This window comes from Pinus tabuliformis, chromosome 2_1 (genome assembly GCF_031772625.1).
Source record: "Pinus tabuliformis cultivar Carrire ecotype Pingquan chromosome 2_1, CPIR1, whole genome shotgun sequence".
In the NCBI taxonomy this organism is placed as follows: Eukaryota; Viridiplantae; Streptophyta; class Pinopsida; order Pinales; family Pinaceae; genus Pinus; species Pinus tabuliformis.
Genome location: NC_142299.1, coordinates 839,808,536 through 839,829,480, shown reverse-complemented (window position 1 = coordinate 839,829,480; position 20,945 = coordinate 839,808,536).

Sequence of the window (20,945 nt, the reverse complement as noted above, 5' to 3'; positions counted from 1 at the left end):
TCCCTAGGATACCCTAGTTTACTATCTGTAGCATGCTTCACGGTGTGTTATCACTTAGAAATTTCTCTATAAGTTATTAGAAGAAAGAAAATGACAGAGGTAACCACAAACCAACTTTGGAGCATACGCTCTAGCCAACCTAGGCTAAGAGAGGGCTCTCTTTATATTATTTAGCTTTGTTTGCTTGGATTTCAAGCTAGTTATGAATGTTCTTAGGTTTTTTTATTTATATTCAAAATTGGGTGGTGGGATCTATTAGTGCCTGGATCTACCTCAGGCTGAAGGAAGGCAGGTCTAGGGTAACATCAAACCATGCTTAACCTGGTATCTAACCCTACCAGGTCGGGAGAGGGCTCTCTCCTTATCAATCTCAATTAGAATATTGGCAACTAGGGCTTGAGATGACTAAAATGAATTTTGATTTTAGGCTAGGTATACTAGATTATGGTTTCTGGTTTTGATTTTAGGTTTTGGTTGCTGGATCAATTGGAGAAGGAAGATTGGATCCGGGAAATCAACTCAGGGATACAATCATGTCCTATGGGGCAGGGTAGACAAGAGCTTATGTACTAGTAAAGGATTGAGATGGTAGAGTAGTACAGTTGAGAAGTTGAGGAGGGCATAAGAAGCTATGAATCCTCTTCAAATAGTGAAAACATTCAAAACTAAATGCAATCCCAAGATAAAGCACTATAAATCTAATGCATTTTGTCTATTCACCTTGATTCACTTAGTTTAGAAGAAAGAGAGAGATGTGATACATATATAACATCAGAAAAACTCATTAAAAAGAAATAACAATACATAAAACTCATTGTCACAAGAATCCCACAAAAATAGTTGTGAAACCTGGTTTTGTTCCTTGTCAACTGCTAATACAAAATGTTCAATGAGTCCAATGCTTCTGCCAAAGTCCAACCTTTACAAATGAATAAAAAAGTACATGATATAGGCAAGGAAAGTACTCAAGCTAGCTATCAGGGTCGAATCCATGAGAAAAGGGGTGGTTTCAACCATATCTAAACTAAGAACAGGAATATAGGCAATGGAATAACTTGCCTCTAAAACTAAGGAAACCAATTCATTCAGTTCAAACCACCTTTGACTTGATGTATCTACCCTATTAAGTGTTTTACATCCATAATTACATCAAATTACATCATTTACCATGATAATTTCACCAAGAGATCAAGAAAAAGTCAACTGCAGAGAAAACTAGGTGAAATCTGGAAAATCAGGGAAAACTGGCAAAATTCCTCCTATGCATAGCGCCACTAATCCTATGCGCAGTGCTTTTTCTAGGCCAAATTTGGAAGGCTTCCCGGAGTCCAAACCAAGTGCAAGATAGCTCATTGGAAAGCTTGATGAGTCTAATTTCTGGAACAAATTGAATTTCTAAATTTGGAGTCCATTTGCCCCTCCAAAACTTGATTCTCCCAAGACTGCTTCTTTTGTGGCAAAAAAGTGGTAGAGAGGGCACTTTTTGGGTGTTTTTTGCCCCTTTAGGAGACCTAGAACTTGTCCAAAATTCTCAGCCATTTCTGAGCTTCCATATTTTTCCATTTTGATTCCAAAAATATATATTTTTCTGTGAATGGATGCCCCCAACAAAAGCGCAGTGCCACCTGCTAAAAAAACCTATTTTTTACATTAAAAATTTCAAAATTGACAAAAATTTCTCCAAATTTCTTGAAATTTGGCATGATTGACCCTTGTTAAGTGCTTTGATGAGCCAATGATGCTTCAACCAAGATCTTGAGTTTATCTTGCTCTTTTTTTCTCCTCAAAGCCTCTTCAGCCTTACGTTGCAAATTTTATTCCGGGTTAAGTAATGATAGGCCATAGGCCATATGGCACAACATTTTCTTCTCTTTGTTGGCTTCTCAAGCATCTTCTCAAGGTGAATGTTTGCCCTCTCCAACCATGATTCTCGGTCAGCCTCAATTTCTTTCTCAAGGGAGGTCATCTTGATCTTTCTTTTCTTCGCTACTTGCTTATTTTCTCTAATCATTTGCAGCTCCATAATAGCTTGCTTATCTTCCAGTTGCTTGTTTTCCTGCTCAAGGTAGTTGATGATCCATTTGGCCCTCTCAAGGTTAAGTGATAAGGCTTGTATTTCAGCCTCCTTATCTTTGATAATCATGTCTTTGAGTCTTGATTTTTGAGAACCCAAATCAGTGACATCCTCCTCAATCAAAATAAAATCTCTGTCTTGCCCTTTAGTAGGGCCCTGCTCATGCACCTTTTGTTTCCCTTTGCCTTTTCTCTTTGACTTTTGGTCAACCTGTATAGCTGGAGAAGAAGGAAAAGCCCCTTTCACCCTTGGTGAAGATAACATTTTCCTGTGGTCCGATGAAGAAAATGAGACCCCTTCCACCCCTGGTGGAGATAGTACTCGTTTGGTAGAAGCAAAAAGCCTCCTAGTGCCTCTCTCATAGGTGACAAACACTGGCACACCTGTAGTTTCAAATTCATGAACACTTGGTTGTCTTGATGGCCCTCCTTCTTCTTGAGCCACTGATGGAATCACTTGAGGGCCTTTGAAAATCTCATGGGCAATAAAGGTATCCTATGGTATGTTCAGCAAGCTTAGCTGATGTAAGACAACAATTTTAATTAGTGAGAAGTGGTAAATGTTGTTGAATTGCTGAGGAAAATGTTTCCTTTGCACATAGAAAGCCATCTTCTCAATATTCCTGCATATAAAGTATGGGAGTTTCATCATCCTCACTCTTGTGAAATACATCAACAATCTAACATGATATGTATATAGGCGAAAAAACCTTCCTTCATAGGTGAAATACTTGATGATAAGTTTCAGGAGAGGAGCATAAGTGTTCTGCAAGTATTTGAAAAGAAAAACCCTGCTGATTTTCCTGTGATATCTAGCCTTAATGTAAGGCTCATAATGTTCTCTGCCCACACGCTGCCCCTTATTCTACTGTTCACCTACATTAGGGATCCCTTTTGCTGCTGCAATGGTGTCAGGTTTCAAGGTGAAAGAGACACCAGTAAGGTTCACCTGGCCATTGTGGAGATGAAGAACAAACAACCTAGCAAGCTCATGATGAAATTTCACCCTCTCTACCATTTCACAAAACTAATAACAAAACCGATGTTTAAAGCAAGTTACAGCAAGAGGACAAGCAAGTAATTCTGTAAGAGTAGTGGGCTCCTCCTAGATGATATTTCCTCCTTCATGTGGCTTTCTTGGTACATGAGCTTCTCTAGAAGAATCACTAAGAGTTTCCTCTTCCCTCTCATAGTCTAAATCTGTCTCCATGCTTATGAATTTGAAGTGAAAGCAGATGAGTATGAAGAGATTTTGAAATATGAGGTGAGCAGTGTGTATAAGGAAGTACATGCTAGGTGGAAGGGTTTATTTTGGGAAATGAGGGAAGTGAATGGTATTATGAATGTGGAATGAGGGGCTTGAAAATGAAGTGAATGTAGTGAAGGAATAGGATGTGGGAGTTAGGGTTTGGGAATAGGGCATAGGGCTAGGGTTTGCTGAATGGGAGTGGGATTTAGGGAGTGAATGTTGATGATGTTAGGAAAAGGGAACGGGATTTGCGAAGCTCAACATGAATGAAGTGAGAAGGAAGAGAAATGACCTTTAAAAACTTGCAAGAGAGGATTTAGGAATTAACTAGGGTTTGTGTTAATTATTTAGCTATGGTTTTGCTTAAAGGAAACCAAAAACATCCAAGGCACCAAACACAACTTTCCTAAGCAAGGAGGAATGTTTTACTTACTTGGAACAAGCTTTAATTTGATTTTTAGGAAGCTTGGAGGAGTTTTAAGGTGATTCTGGCTTTAGTAACAGGTGCGCAGCGCCAGACCAAAATGCAATGGAAAACCTGCAACAAGTGCGCAGCACCAGGTAGGTGTGCAGCGCCAAGGCCCAGGTGCGCAGCGCCAGCAAAATGTCAGGATTTTTTCCCCTGTTTGCCTTCTTTCTTCAAAAACACGATTTTTCTCCCTTTGGCTCATTCAATCCCAACAATGAAGACTTAAACAAATGGATTGGATTTTATATCCCTCTCTTTTAATTTTTCATTAACCAAGACCCCCTTTTCTAATGTTTTGCTAGCTTTTTCAAAAATGCCCTGTTTCACTTACATTCTGACTTTTGCCTTTTTGCAGGTGGACTTTTACATTGACCTTTTGTAATGGCAGGAGTTGACTTTGTCACCAGGTCACCAGGAATAGCTTTTTGAATACTTATTACATATAGAAACATTGAAATTACATGAAATTTTTACAATAATGGAAAAAACTCTGTTTTCACCTCAAAACAGAGTTTTGAGGTAAAAAAGATTTATTGAGCATAACAAAACTAATTTTATGATTTTATGAACTTATTTATCCTCCTCATGTGCCTACTGACCTTTTTATTCAATTAAGATGACCATGATGACAAACCCTAAGACCTAATTAGACTAAACCCTAAAACTGACTTTTATAAATAAAATGAAACAGGATGGCAGTAAATGACTAAAAGAAAAATGTGAACAGGTCAGTAGGTGAATGTCATGAGGGAAATTGACATAAACCCACTACCATCAATTGATCCATGACCTAATGGAATGCAGCTGATCAGATGAGATGCCTAATATGCATGCAAAAGAGAAATTTGATCACTGATGGAAGTGTGAAGACACTGAAACTAACATTGGCTCCAATGGGGATGGTAGCTCCTGGGAGGTGCCAAGAACCACAGATCTCTGGAAAAGCAGATAAGTGCCTTCATCCATTGGGCAATACGGTCAAACAACTGCAAACTCAAAACAACTCATACCAATCAAAACATACACATACCGCAACTTGTACATAACAAATACTGGAAACTAAAATGTTGCCTTTGGAAGATTATTTATTTACACAAACCTACCCTACTTTGCTGAAAAATCAATGGATCAAGTGATGTTGTAATGCCATATCAACCATTCAAGTAACTGTGACAAAGATGTTGCTTGGAAATGCTTGAACCAGGACACAACTGGAAATTCTTCCACCAATATATACCCATAGTACCTCTGGCTTTGTAAAAGGAAACCTGGTTTTTCTTTCAACTTATAAATATATTCCATATATGCTACTATGGGATCATAGAAACCAGATTCTATCTGCTGCCCCAGCTCATTAACATATGCTTTTGGCTGGAGATTGTCACATCCTCGCTGTAAATCATAACATCCTTTAATCCAACCATCCAAGGGCAGCCTTATCTTTTCTTCTTTGGGAGGAGGGAGAGTTTCCAAGAACTATTTTGGGTCTTGGAATTCATGTGATTTAATTTGAACATCCAATATTTCAATTTAATTTTCTAATCTTTCAACCACTAAGCCAAGAAAACAATATTTATTATCAGGTGTGAGTCAGCTAGATTTCAAGCTAAGAAGCAATGATGTTAAAAAACTCTGATGAATCTGAAATTTTTCTCTCTCATCCCTTAAAATCAATAACATTTCACTAGATAATGGATTTTCCACATACCCTGTCATCGGTGATTACCATCAACATTTTGAAAACTGGATTCTTTGGTAGTGAAGTTGAAGCTCTGGATCTTGAACATTGGAGTCATCAGGTAGATTATTTCAGCCTTCATATGTTTCTGACTGTTGTCCACCATCAGCGATCAGATCTGCAACTTGAATGATCTTTCCTGGAGAAGATCTGTCACCTCTTCCCTAGTATGGTCACCACTATGTTAGTGCTTGGATCTACCTCAGGCTGAAGGAAGGTAGGTCTAGGGTAACATCAAACCACGCTTAACCTGGTAGCTAGCCTTACCGGGTCGGGAGAGGGCTCTCTCCTTGTCAATCTCAATTAGAATATTGGCAACTAGGGCTTGAGATGACTGAAATGAATGTTGATTTTAGGCTAGGTATAGTAGATTAGGGTTTTTGGTTTTGATTTTAGGTTTTGGTTGCTAGATCAATTGGAGAAGGAAGATTGGATTTGGGAAATCAACTCAGGGATACAGTCATGTCCTGTGGGGTAGGGTGGATAAGAGATTATGTACTAGTAAAGGATTGAGATGGTAGAGTAAGATAGTTGAGAAGTTGAGGAGGGCATAAGAAGCTATGAATCCTCTTCAAACAGTGAAAACATTGAAAACTAAATGCAATCCCAAGACAAAGCATTGTAAATCTAGTATATTTTTTCTATTCACCTTGATTCACTTAGTTTAGAAGAAAGAGAGAGATGTGATACATATATAACATCAGAAAAAATCATTACAAAGAAAGAACAATACATAAAACTCACTGTCACAAGAATCCCACAAAAATAGTTGTGAAACCTGGTTTTATTCCTTGCCAACTATTGATACAAAATGTTCAGTGAGTCCAATGCTTTTGCCAAAGTCCAACCTTTACAAATGAATCAAAAGTACATGATATAGGCAAGGAAACTACTCAAGCTATCTATAAAGGTCGAATCCATGAGAAAAGGGGTGCTTTCAACCATATCTAAACTAAGAACGGGAATATAGGTAGTGGAACAGCTTGCCTCTAAAACCAAGGAAACCAATTCATTCAGTTCAAAACCACCTTTAACTTGATGTATCTACCCTATTAAGTGTTTTACATCCATAATTACATAAAATGACATCATTTACCATGATAATTTCACCAAGAGAGCAAGAAAAAGTCAACTGCAAAGAAAACTAGGTGAAATCTGGAAAATCAGGCAACACTGGCAAAATTCCTCCTATGCGCAACGCCACTTATCTATGCACAGCACTTTTTCTAGGCCAATTTTGGAAGGCTTTCCGGAGTCAAAATCAGATGCAGGATAGCTCATTGGAAATATTGATGAGTCTACTTTCTAGAACAACTTAAATTTCTGAATTTGGAGTCCATTTGCCCCTCCAAAAATTGATTCTCCCAAGACTGCTTCTTGTGTGGCAAAAAAGTGGTAGAGAGGGCACTTTTTGGGTGTTTTTTGCCCCTTTAGGAGACCTATAACTTGTCCAAAATTCTCAGCCATTTCTGAGAATCCATATTTTTCCATGATGATTCCAAAAATATAAACTTTTTTGCAAATGGATGCCCCCAACAAAAGTGCAACGCCAGTGGCGCTGCGCACCTGCTGAAAAAACCTGTTTTTTACATTAAAAATTTCAAAATTGAAAAAAATTTCTCCAAATTTCTTGAAATTTGGCATGATTGACCCTTGTTAAGTTCTTTGATGACCAATGATGCTTCAGCCAAGATCTTGAGTTTATCTTGCTCTTTTTTTCTCCTCAAAGCTCTTTTTAGCTTAGCCTTTAACCTCTTCACCCTTATGTTGCAAATTTTATTCTGGGTTAAGTAATGATAGGCCATATGGCACAACATTTTCTTCTCTTTGTTGGCTTTCTCAAGCATCTTCTCAAGGTGAATTTTTTCCCTCTCCAACCATGATTCTCGGTCAACCTCAATTTCTTGCTCAAGGGAGGTCATCTTGATCTTTCTTTTCTTTGCCACTTGCCTATTTTCTCTAATCATTTGCAGCTCCATAATAGCTTGCTTATCTTCCAGTTGCTTGTTTTCCTGCTCAAGATAGTTGATGATCCATTTGGCCCTCTCAAGGTTAAGTGATAAGGCTTGTATTTCAGCCTCCTTATCTTTGATAATCATGTCTTTGAGTCTTGAGCTTTGAGAGCCCAAATTAGTGAAATCCTCCTCAATCAAAATAAAATCTCTGTCTTGCCCTTTAGTAGGGCCCTACTCATGCACCTTTTGTTTCCCTTTGTCTTTTCTCTTTGACTACTAGCCAACCTGTATAGCTGGAGAAGAAGGCAAAGCCCCTTTCACCACTGGTGAAGATAACATTTGACTGTGGTCTGGTGAAGAAAACGAGACCCCTTCCACCCCTAGTGGAGATAGTACTCGTTTGGCAGTAGCAAAAAGCCTCCTGGTGCCTCTCTAATAGGTGAAAAACACTAGCACACCTGTAGTTTCAGTTTCATGAACACCTGGCTATCCTGATGGCCCTCCTTCTTCTTGAGGCACTGATGGAATCACTTGAGGGCCTTTGAAAATCTCATGGGAAATAAAGGTATCCCATGGTATGTTCAGCAAGCTTAGTTGATGTAAGACAAAAATTTTAATCAGTGAGAAGTGGTAAATGTTGTTGAATTGCTGAGGAAAAGGTTTCCTTTGCAAATAGAGAGCCATCTTCCCAATATTCCTGCATATAAAGTATGGGAGGTTCATCATCCTCACTCTTTTGAAATGCATCAACATTTTGACATGATATGTATATAGGCGAGAAAACCTTCCTTCATAAGTGAAATACTTGATGATAAGTTTCATGAGAGGAGCATAAGTGTTCTACAAGTATTTGAAAGGAAAAACCCTGTTGATTTGCCTGTGAAATCCAACCTTAATGTAAGGCTCATAATGTTCTCTGCCCACATGCTGCCCCTTATTCCAATGTTCACCTACATTAGGGATGCCTGTTGCTGCTACAATGGTGTCAGGTGTCAAGGTGAAAGAGACACCAGCAAGGTTCACCTGGCCATTGTGGAGATGAATATCAAACAACCTAGCAAGCTCATGATGAAATTTCACCCTCTCTACCATTTCACAAAACTGATAACAAGACTGATGTTTAAAGAAAGTTACAGCAAGAGGACAAGCAAGTAATTTTGTAAGAGTAGTGGGCTCCTCCCAGATGATCTTTCCTCCTTTGTGTGGCTTTCTTGGTACATGAGCTTCTCTGGAAGAATCACTAAGAGTTTCCTCTTCCCTCTCATAGTCTGAATTTGTCTCCATGCTTATGAATTTGAAGTGAAAGCAAATGAGTATGAAGAGATTTTGAAATATGAGGTAAGTAGTGTGTATAAGGAAGTAAATGCTAGGAGGAAGGGTTTCTTTTGGGAAATGAGGGAAGTGAATGGTATTATGAATGTGGAATGAGGGGTTTGACAATGAAGTGAATGTAGTGAAGGAATAGGATGTGGGAGTTAGGGTTTGGGAATAGGGTATAGGGCTAGGGTTTGGTGAATGGGAGTGGGATTTAGGGAGTGAGTGTTGATGATGTTAGGAAAAGGGAATGGGATTTTCCAAGATCAACATGAATGAAGTGAGAAGGAAGAGAAATGACCTTTAAAAAATTGCAAGAGAGGATTTAGGAATTAGCTAGGGTTTGTGTTAATTATTTAGGTGGGGTTTTGCTTAAAGGAAACCAAAAACATCCAAGGCACCAAAATCAACTTTCTTGAGCAAGGAGGAATGTTTTACTTACTTGGAACAAGCTTTAATTTAAATTTTAGGAAGCTTGGAGGGGTTTTAAGGTGATTCTGGATTTAGTAACAGGTGCATAGCGCCAAGAAACAGGTGCACAACGCCAGACCAAAATGCAATGGAAAACCTACAACAGGTGCGCAACGCCAAGGCCCAAGTGCGCAGCGCCAACAAAATGTCGGGATTTTTTCCCCTATTTGCCTTCTTTCTTCAAAAACACAATTTTTCTCCCTTTGGCTCATTTAATCCCAACAATGAAGACTTAAACAAATGAATTGGCTTTTATATCCCTCTCTTTTAATTTTTCATTAACTAAGAACCCCGTTTCTAATGTTTTGCTAGCTTTTTCAAAAATGCCCTGTTTCACTTTACATTCCGACTTTTGCCTTTTTGCAGATGGGCTTTTACATTGACCTTTTGTAATGGCAGGAGTTGACTTTGTCGCCAGGAACAGCTTTTTGAATACTTATTACGTATAGAAACATTGAAATTACATGAAATTTTTACAATAATGGAAAAAACTCTGTTTTCACCTCAAAATAGATGTTTGAGGTAAAAAAGATTTATTGATCATAACAGAAGTAAATTAATGATTTTATGAACTTATTTATCCTTCTCATGTGCCTGCTAACCTTTTTATTCAATTAAGATGACCATGATGACAAACCCTAAGACCTAGTGAGACTAAACCCTCAAACTGATTTTTATAAATAAAATGAAACAAGATGACACTAAATGACCAAAAAAAATGTGAACAAGTTAGTAGGTGAATGTCATGAGGGAAATTGACATGAAACCACTACCATCAGTTGATCCATGACCTAATGGAATGCAGCTAATCGGATGAGACGCCTAATATGCATTCAAACAAGCAATTTGATCACTGATGGAAGTGTGAAGACACTGACACTAACAGGATCCTTGAAATAGATGGATAGAATGATGTCCTTAGACCATTGGGCTATGGAGTCAATAGAAGGGCAGTAGAACTGGATCAACTCACTAAAGGGAATTTTCAAAAGGGCAAGCTAGCAGAGTAAAGTGCAGGTCTTTGGAACAGGGCAGTGAAATGGTTTTAATTAGGGTGAGAGAGCAATTAAGGGTTCTCAAACAGAGATATAAATGAGGAATGGAGGATAATCGAAAGCAAAGGGCAATTAAGAATCCGTTGATCTAGATTAGCAAGAAACAACCTAAACTAAGGAGCAACTAAGAATTCCTTAACTTAGATATCAGTTGAAAACGTTTATATGCATAAATGTTAAAACAGAGTGTAATTAAACAAATTCTGAGATATTGTTCTAGTTATAGCATTCAGATTCAGAAATATATTAAAGATTGTCGAAAAACTTTAAGAAAAATAATGATAACAAATGAAAATACTTGTCTACACTTCGCTCAACACATGAATTCTATGAAATATCTTGTCTTTATTCATCAATCCAGCTCGCTGGCTCAGTTAATGATACAATAGCTTTACAGTCTTTTTGATCAAAATTCTATAGAAATGTCTAAGAATCCACCCTACATACTTCGAATTGTGAAGTATTTATACAAAAATTATTACAAAATATCTCAAACTAATTTGAGATTTAATCTAGGAAATAAAAATATCTTCTTGCAAGAAGATAGAGACAACTATTGAACTACTTTCATGCTATCCCATTTATTTTGGTATTGTTGGCCTTTATGGTTTGATTTTAGCCCTTTGTGCTACTTTGTTGTTTGATCTTTCACGCTAGTATCTTCATTTACTTTTGGCTTTCATCTAATACTCTTTGATACTGATACTCTTTGACTTCGTTGATCTGTCTTCATCTTTTTACCTGACTGTTTTACTTTTATTGTACACTAACCTTTTTACAACATATTTCTCATAGTAAATCAATCAATTTCTCCCATGTTTCAGCATCAGGTAATTGGATCTTAAGCATCCTCCTATATATTTCATCTTCCTCGGTGTACTTGGAAAAACTAGGCTTATTAACAAACAAGTGTTTTACCTCATGCTGGAGATAAAACAAGTTTTCAAACGTCTGGTATAGTACTTTTCCTGTTGGCAATGCCTTCATTGAAGATGTGTTCACTTGGTCTTTTGCTAGCTCTCTGAGTTTGATGTTGTAATCTTGTTTTGTCATGAGCTTTTCATTTATGACTGAGGGACTGGGTAACCCTTTCTCTCTCAAAATTTGAAACATATCCATAAATCTATCAACGGCTACTTTCATATTCTGACATTTTTCCTCCAAGTTTAACATCAAGTTTCTCTTAGAAATGACCTTCCTCACTTCCAAAATTGTTTCAGTTCTATCCTCAATTTCCAATTCCTGAAGCTCATATCTATTTTTACTGTTAAGTAATTGGATGATTCTAGTGGCATCTTCAGGCATCTCTCCCAATTCCTCTTTTACCTTTTGGATGGCTTTTGTATCCATATTTATTAAATCTATCTGCTCAAAAATTACCTGAATAGATGGCCAAATATCATTAACAAAGTCAATGATATTGGCCCATAGAAGTTCCTTATCTTGTCCAAGAGGTTCTTTTAGTGTTAGGTCCTTCTCCATGGCCTTTAATCTCTCACTCGTTTTGGCAGCTTTCTGCACTTCTTCTTTGTGCATGATTTTGGCAACCTTGTAATCAGTTTCCAAGCTTGTCACATTTTCTTTCAGCTTATTCATTTCTTTAGCCTGTATGGGCATTTCCTCCAAAGATCTAACCAATTTTGTTGCTTCATCTGATGTAGACTATGTTGAAACCTGTTCTGTTGTGCCAAAGGAGCTGTGGGAGCCAATGAGGCTACCAATGTAGAAGGAACAGTTGTTGAGATTGTTGGGATGGCATTTACAGATGTTGTGGCAATATCACTTTGCTTCAATTGAATGTCCAATTCCTTATCTGCTTCCCTTAATCAGTCATTTAGTTTTAGGACCAGGTCCATCAATTCTTCATGTCTAGCCTGACTCTCCAAGACTTCCTATGTCTGGGGATGTTATAACTGAGGTATCTTCAATTTCTTTTTGAGTGTTGCAATGTTTTCTTAATTAGTTGCTCAATGGCTTTGATGTCTTTGGGATCATGTCCCAATTCAACCACTAAGTCTTCCGAAGACTTAATTCTAGTATCCTTGGCCTGTGGGGAGGCCTTCTCCAACTGATACTGAGCTGAGATATTGGTCAATGAATTCTTCAATTGATGGGCATTTATGGATTTACTTTTAAGGGTGGAGTACATAATTTCTCTAGCCTGTTTGTGAAATTCAATTTGGTCTATGGGATGAATATCCCTTGCCAATACCTCAAAATCAATCTTTTTATAATCTGTTGATGTCCTTGGCTATTGTACAGTTGGTTTTACAAAGGATATTGGCATCTTCCCCTCCTTGATTTCAAAAGCTGACATCAATCTAGTTTGGTTTGTAGGTGTAAGCTTTAGATACTGAGCATAACATTTTGCCTTCAATTTCTCATTTCTCATTTTAATTTATTTATACCTATCTTTAATGTCTTTTTGTTTATCAGCAGGCCTACTGAATGAGGAGAATTCTACACTAAGCTGCCTTTCCAACATTTGAGTCTGTGATGTGGACAGTTCTTGAGTTTCTCCGGATGGAGTTGCGTGCCTACTCATGTCAAACTCAGTATTAGTTACCTCTGTTGAGCCTTTTGTGTCTTCCTGTTTTGAAACAGGATTGAGCCTTGGTCTTCTACTCTGGTTGCCTTCATACTGCATGTTGGATGTGTGCATGCCTAAAGTGGAGGCTCCATCCCTGTTCTTCTTGGGATTCCTTTCCTCATTCTAAGGGGTCTATAAAACAGCAGGGGTACTCATGGTTACTTCTTGTTGCGGTACCTGCAGGAATGATCTTTCATCAAGTTGTCACTCTAAATCAATCAAGGTATTTTCAACATCTACCTTTGTGTTATCCTTGTCTACAAGAGTGTTTTCCAGCCACTCAGATTGATTTACATATCTTTCTATCTCTGGTATCAGGTGATGAATGTAAGGTCCCAATTTGACCTTTTGTCTAAGTTTGGTCATAAACCCCTGAGGGTCATATCTCCACATAAACTGTTTTGAAACTTCATCTATTGCAAAATCAAATCTGCTTCCTTCCTTGCTTCTCTAGAGTTGCAAATGAAAGGGCCTAATTGGTTTTTGACTCTAAACTGTGTCCTTTTCTTGGCTGAGACAAAATTGACTTCATCATAGTTCATTATTTGCCTATAATACTCTAGAAAAAATAACCTCATGGGGAGGTATTTGGGGATTTTGTATGGGGAAAGCTGGCACCCATAAATTATTATTTCTGTGTGGTTTTGGTAAAGGTAACAATCTCCCACTTTGTTTAGACAACTAAGGGACTCTTTTGATATCTTGGCTTATTATGGGTGTAGGACTTCCTGTCAGCATAGTCATGATTGGATGGACAAAAGAGTCAATGAAGTATGTATAGGTGTATGGTGAGGAATACTTGTGGAACAATGGTGTCCAAAATATGACAGACCTGGGTTGGCCCCTAGTATCAAGCTTCTAGAGGGTGAAGGGAAATCTGTGTGACTGATAATACAAAAACATATGGTATAGTACAGACGAGTATTTGAATACTCTTTCATTTTTCATTCTCGTAAATTGTTCATGCATACTCTCATCAAAAAATTCATCAGTGGTGTAGCCCAAAAATACATGATATCATAGTGACAATATGCTGGCCTCTTTCAGAGAAAATGGTAGAAACATATGGAGGGGTATATTTGGGAATGTGTTGCTCTTCTACAATCAAAGTTTGAAACAATTGGGCCAGTTTTGATGGACTCAACTTGGTGTACTGGTCTAAAAAATATCCAATTGAGAGTGGGGTCAGGTTTGGACCTGGTTGGACTTGTAACATCTCGTTGATTGATTCAGCTGTGATGGTAAAAAGGACTTTCTGGTCAGGGGACATTGTAGCTCTCTGGCTGGGAATGTAACATGTATGGCACATATGGACAATTTCAGGAAAAACATGTACTTGGGGAAATTGGTATTTGGAAAAATTGGATTCCCAAAGACCAATGTCATCAAAATGGTTTAGATATCTGTCCCTACTCAAACAATGAAGTTTGAGCAGGACCTCAAATGCACTTGTGTCTCTGATCTGAAAATCCTTGTCTACCAGGGGAAGGTGGTCTAGGTCTAAATGGGGAGTTGTGATAGGTCAGACATCCATGGTGACAAGGTCAACCATAATTCAGCTCTTGTGGATTTGAATTTGGCAATGTAGGGTTGTATTTGGAAGGCAATTTGGAAACTTTGAGAAGGACTTGGGTATGTGGTGTTAACTTGAAAGTATTTTTCAATTAATTTTACTTAATTAAAGCACTTTAAGAGTGAATTCGTTCAAATTTTGAAAGGTTGTCTAGTAATTTGTTCACAAATACCTGGAGTTTAGGTGAATTGACTTCAAACTAGTGTTATGGATAATGGCAGAAGGTTGAAAGGGCTCTGATAGCTTTGAAGGTGATCTCTGCAGCTTCTTTTAGGACTAAAATGGGGTTAATTGGTAGTTTTCAGGTTTGCAGGTGTCGCACTGGTTTGCAGAGGTTTTCAAAGAGCTCAAGTGAAAAAAACGAAAAAGGGCTTCTCAGCCTTTTTATTAAGCAACGGTCACTTTTTGGCAGGGAATTTTATGAATGAACAATAGGTGGTTTAGGGGTTCATGTATTTTCATTTTTTGACCTGCTCTTATTCTTTTTGTCCTTTGATATTTCTTTTTAGCACATACCCTCTTTACATTTTTAAATTTTTAATATGGAAAACATTTGCAAAAAGCAAAGCTATGTACAATATTACAAGGCTTAACCTTAGTCATTCAAAATTATGACTCCTATTGGTATAGGAACCTAACAGTGGCTCCACTTGGGGATGGCATTTTCTAGTGAAATGTCAAGAACTCTAAATATCAGTAGCCTTTGAATTGTTGTTGATGTTACCTTGCAAAGTTTCCTTCTGTGAATCTGCATTATTGATACTTATGACAGTAAATCTTTTTAAATCTCAGGGCCTTCTCTTCGGGCTTCAACTTCAAAGATCACCATCCAATCCAAACTAGACTTTGTAAATAAAGTATGTACAAATGGGAAATGAAAATTAGTAACTTGGTTCAAAGTAATGTTTTAGCATTCGACCATTCACTGGCCCACCTTCTGCATCTGTACCATTAATTTCTCTCAAGAAGAAAGCATTATTTCCCTTGTAAGCATAAATGACATAGGGACCTTTCCATAGGAAATCAAATTTCCCATGTTTGCCTTTGTCTTCCCTCCTTGAATCCCACTTAAGCACTTTGTCACCAATGTAGAAATCTTTAGCCTTGGTTCTCTTATCAAAAATATTTTTAATATTATCCTGCATAACTTGAGCCCTGACATAGACCTCTTCTCTGGTTTTTTGTAGATGAATAGTTTGGTTGATTCTTCTTTGGATGCTATTTGGGTCAACCTGCAATTCTTGAAGTATCTTCATTACTGGTACTCCCAAAGAGGATGAAAAGACGGCTTCCATCCCATAAACTAGTTGATAGGGCGAAGTACCAATTGATTTCTTAGTAGTCAATCTGTCTACCCATAAGGCATTGACTAGCTTTTTATTCCAAGTTTTCTTATTGTCCTCTAGTAACTTCTTGATGATGTTTACTAGGCTTTTGTTTGAGGATTCTGCGAGTCCATTACCTTGAGGGTATGTTGAAGCCCCGAAAATCGGGTCGACAACAAGGGGGATACCCACCCGGTCCGGACCTTGGTTGGCAGCTCCTTATCCATTTGGTATAGCGGGTTTGACTGGGGATAATGGGACCAGTTTCCAAATCTAAGGGTGTGTGTGTGTGTGTGGAGTTGGATGTTGCTGATCTAAGAATACTTAAAGCTAATCTAATTCAAACTTTTAAACTGAATCTGTGCTATTGTAATCTAATGAAAAACAACACATCTAATCTATGCTAACCCGGGGTGTATTTCTTCTATTATGCGATCTAAAAAGATTTCAGACAATAACTGGTAATAAAGATCATTCAGCTATCATAAGAATAGAAATCAATTAAGATGAACTACTTTGCATAAAAAGTTAGGCAAAACAGTTGTGAACAGCATATCACATAATAAGTTATTCATATATCAGACATAAATAAATGGCTCCACCGTACAAAAGTGCCAAATGGTAACTTACACATTCATGCAATAACATATAAACAACTAAAATTGTATATCACTTTCAGAATATAAGCAGAAATGGTCAAGAGATAAAAGTACCATTTATGACTGATTCTACTCATAAGCTTCAAGCAACAATGATTTATCTCTCCTTGCTCTAACATCTACTAAGAGTATAGAAGTGCAACATCAATAGCAGATATCAAATGCAAATATTAATAAACCTTGATCCATCCATTCATCAAAACCCCCTCCGAGGGTGCAAAAGTGCATGTTCTGAGGACAAGTTTTTGACAAATTTCTGGACCCTTCTCCAAATGCATGAGAAGGGTTTAAATACTGCTAACTAATTAACTTAATTACATAAATTTAGGATACGGTTCAAATGACCGCCCTTCTTCTAAAGCAAAACTATTTCTAAAAATTGAATCTAATTCCTAACTATTTCTGCATTCGCTCCTTAAATGTTGTGAGCATTCAACATTCGCCTGGGAAGAGTCGGTTGGTTGCCTTCTGCTTTTGTTTGTGTTACGCAAATAGAAATGGCAAGTTGGCACCAATTTTTAGTACACTAGAAGATATTTTTGAGAATTATCTTCTGGTTGGGCGAATTTACTGCGTATATACTTGGCAACAACCCAAATTTCCCTCAAACTGCTTCTGCTTTTGCTATTTCAGTTTCCGGACTTGTGAATGACTAAGCAAGTTAGAGACTTTTCTTTCTGAACAATTTTCTTAGCGATGCGCGATTAGCGCTAGGCGCTAATCACGCATCGAAAACTTCCTCTGTTCTTTGATCCCGGCTTTCCTGGTGCGTTTTCCTTCTTTAGCGCCTTTTTCCTTTACCGAGTAGAAGTTTCAGGATTTTTCGTAAACATGCTGCTTTTGTGAGCTTTCTGACCCTGAATGTTGAATCTCCTATTAACCTCAGCATCTATTGAGTGATACTCTGGAATCTGTGGTTCTGTTGTATGTGGCATCTGTTCATGAGGGCATCTCTTCTCTATTCTCCGAGCATTGACGCTTTCCCCTTTTCCTTAGTTGTTTCCTGCTCATTGCTTCGTATTGTTTCCTGTTTTTCATTCCTGCAGTTCACGCAAAGGAAAAGAGTAATGATAATAAATACTGATACGAAAGCTCTAAACTCTATGAATGTATAAAATCATGACACCCATCGTGAACTGACTCTTCGAAAAACACAAAACCGTCCTTCATTAACACTTTGGAATATGTTCATTAATTTCTTTTAAGGTGCACGCCTAATTTTTGGTTTACGGACAGCTTTTCTTGAATGTTGAGCCGAGGAAATTTGTAATGGGCGATAGCAGCATCGCGTCATCGCATTACCTAGATGTGTCATCGCAAGCTTTTTCAGATCGGATTATCGCAGATCGCAAATATCGCCAGATCGCAGCATCGCGGATCGCATGAGTCATTAAATCATTGTGTGTTACTTATGCGATATTGCGATATGCGACATCGCACATTGGCCGTCGGATATTTCTTAAGATTTTCATCTAAGAGCGCTTCTTAATGTGTGCGATGCGATGAATTTCGCGTTGCTTCTTCGCAGTTTTTATTATGCTCATAAGGGGATGCTTATCTTCTCCACGCGATGCGACATATTTTTAAGGAGCATAATACAAAACGTTTTATAAAATGTTTTTGAATTTTTTATTAAGGGTCCCCATTTGCTTAGTGTTATTGCTAATACTAAACAAAGAGGGGGGTTGTTGGTGGCCACAACAATGGCGATTCACTGGGAAGAACCAGTTATCTCTGCTTTTCTATTGAATCTTAACTTCCAAAACAGAAAAATTTTCATAAGTCTAAATTTTGTTATGGACAGATAGAGTACATTATGCCTTATCCTATTAATGATATTTTGTTTCAACCTTTTTCTATTCTAATTGTTTGCTTCCTCAGGCTTGTTCTTGTACTTATATCAGCCACTACTTGGTCTTTTTAAAGATAAAATAAAGTCTTCTCTGTGTGTTGGCTTTAAAATATGCTCATTTGTCGTAGGTAGAGCCTCTGCTGCCAGCAGGCGTCCATAGCCTCGACAGGGTTACCTGTTACCCAGCAATGATCCTTTATCCTGCTTAAGGTTATCTACAACTTTTCAAAGAAAAACCCATTTTGACACTTTTTCCCTTTTTTATTCTCAAAGAACAATGTCTTGGTTTGGTAGCCAAAATTATGACACAGTCATTCACTTGATTTACACTTTTGCTGAACAAGTTGGCTCGTGATGAGACCCCTTGTCTTTTGATTGCAACAATCTTGAGTCATTACCCTGTTTTGGTGGACAGTATTGGCAAAGTCAGCAAGTTATAATATCTGTGATCATGATAAGCCGGCTCGTGATGAGACCTCTTATTCTTTGAGATATAGTGTTTCTCAGATTGTTCCTCTGAATGCTGCGATTTTCTTTAGCGGGGAGGAAGTCATTGTTTTTCCTTAAGAAAGCTCTGGACGAAAATAATAGAGTTTGAAAACAGCAGCCTTACAAAGAAGCCTTATTTTGCTATTGATACCTTTCATTGTGCTGATATAAAACAATTCCTTCGCTAAAGGTTGCTTTCATCAAATTTTGAAGTTGAAACTAGTATCATATCTAGGCTAAAGTTTTTAACTGTATCTGTCAATAATAAAAATCAGATTTTCAAAAAAATTTGCTACTTATACAAGCGAAAGCTCAAAATCTGAAAGAGAATTGGTGTCTTTTCCGCGAATACCCGTAGTAACCACTCACAACTGGTTTTATTATGAAAAAGAAAAGAAAAACTATTCTACACAATAGAAGAATAATCTTCTATGGAAAATATATTTTAAGGATTTGTCCATTAACAGGCAAAGAATCCCTTCTACCTACTAAATCCTGCAACACAAACGTTGATGGACCTATGACTTCAACAATCTGAAAAGGACCAAGCCACATCTTTTGAAATTTCGTATGTTTCCCCTTTTCTTCATGATCCTTATCCCATTTCAAAACTAAATCTCCCATCTGAAAAAAAAAAATTGGTCATTATGCTTGAATCGAAAGAGGATTTTATTAGTGCTTGGTGATGAGCATGGGTTTTCTTAGCTTGTTCTCGTTGTTCTTCTAATTTAATTATTTCCATTTGTCTTAGTTGTATGGAGGAAGTAGATACTTCATCGATGTATTGTACTAAAGACAAAGAGGGGATGACTAAGTGAGTTGGAAGAACCACTTCTTTCCCATAAACTAAATTAAAGGGAGAAGTACCGATTGAAGCTTTCTTCGTTATTCTATCTGCCCATAAAGCATTTACCAAAGCTTTGTGCCAATTCTTTTGGTTCTGGTCAATTGTTCTTTTAATAATCCTGATTAGATTTTTATTTGTTGACTCAGCTAACCCATTACCTTGCGGATAGTAGTTGGCCGAATATTTCAGTTTGAACCCTCTTTTAAGTGCAAACTCAGTCATTGCATTTCCAGAAAAGTATGATGCATTATCAAATATTAAAGCCATTGGCAATCCAAACCTAGTGATTATAAATTGATCTATGAATTCAATAATATTTTCAGAATTAGCTGTCTTGAGAGGAACTGCTTCTACCCATTTAGTAAAATAATCTGTTGCCGTGAGGATGTATCTATGCTGCTTAGAAGAGTGAGGAACAATCTCACCTATTACGTCCAAGCCCCACTGACTGAATGGTTGCTCGATGTTTACCGGCTGTAGTGGCAGGGACGGCTTCTTTTGTCTTCCAGCAGTTGTTTGGCAGACTTGACATTTCCTTACGTAACTGTGTGAGTCTTTGAACAGCGTAGGCCAGTAATATCCTGCACGTAAGATCTTATGTGCAGTAGCATCTCCAGCATAGTGTCCGCCTGCTGGTCCATCGTGGAGTTCCTGCAAAACTTTTTCAGCTTCAGTTTTCTCAAGACATCTAAGAAGAACATAATCATAATTCTTTCTAAAAAGAACATCATTTATGAGCTGATATTGTTTAGCTTTCAATCTCAGAGCTCTTTTCTTAGTGTGATCTAGGTGTGATGGAGCATATCCGTTCTTAAGATAATAAATGATGTCAGCATATAATGATTCTGCATCGTTTAGGCTTACCTCATACAGTTGTACCTATTCAAATGAATTTTCAGAAATCTGCGATGCTCCGGCCAACATTTTGCAGAAGCCTTGACCTCTTACAATGTTTGTTGGCTTGATCTCAAGGTCGTATTCCTATAAAGCAGTGATCCAATTTGCTCTTTTCTCACCCACATCCTTCTATACTAGAAGATTTCTTACCGCTGGAAACGGTACTATGATCTTAGTATGGGTTTTAAGTAAGAAAGGTCTGAAATATTTGACTGCTTTGAAAACAGCATATGCCTGTTTCTCCACGTCTGAATAGTTGAGTTCAGCACCTTGTAAATTCGAGCTAAAAAATGCGATTGGAGCTTCCTCTTTTTCTTGATTTGCTTGAGTTAGAATCACAACATATGATTTCTCTGAGGCAAATGTGTATAAGATAAAAGATTCTGAAA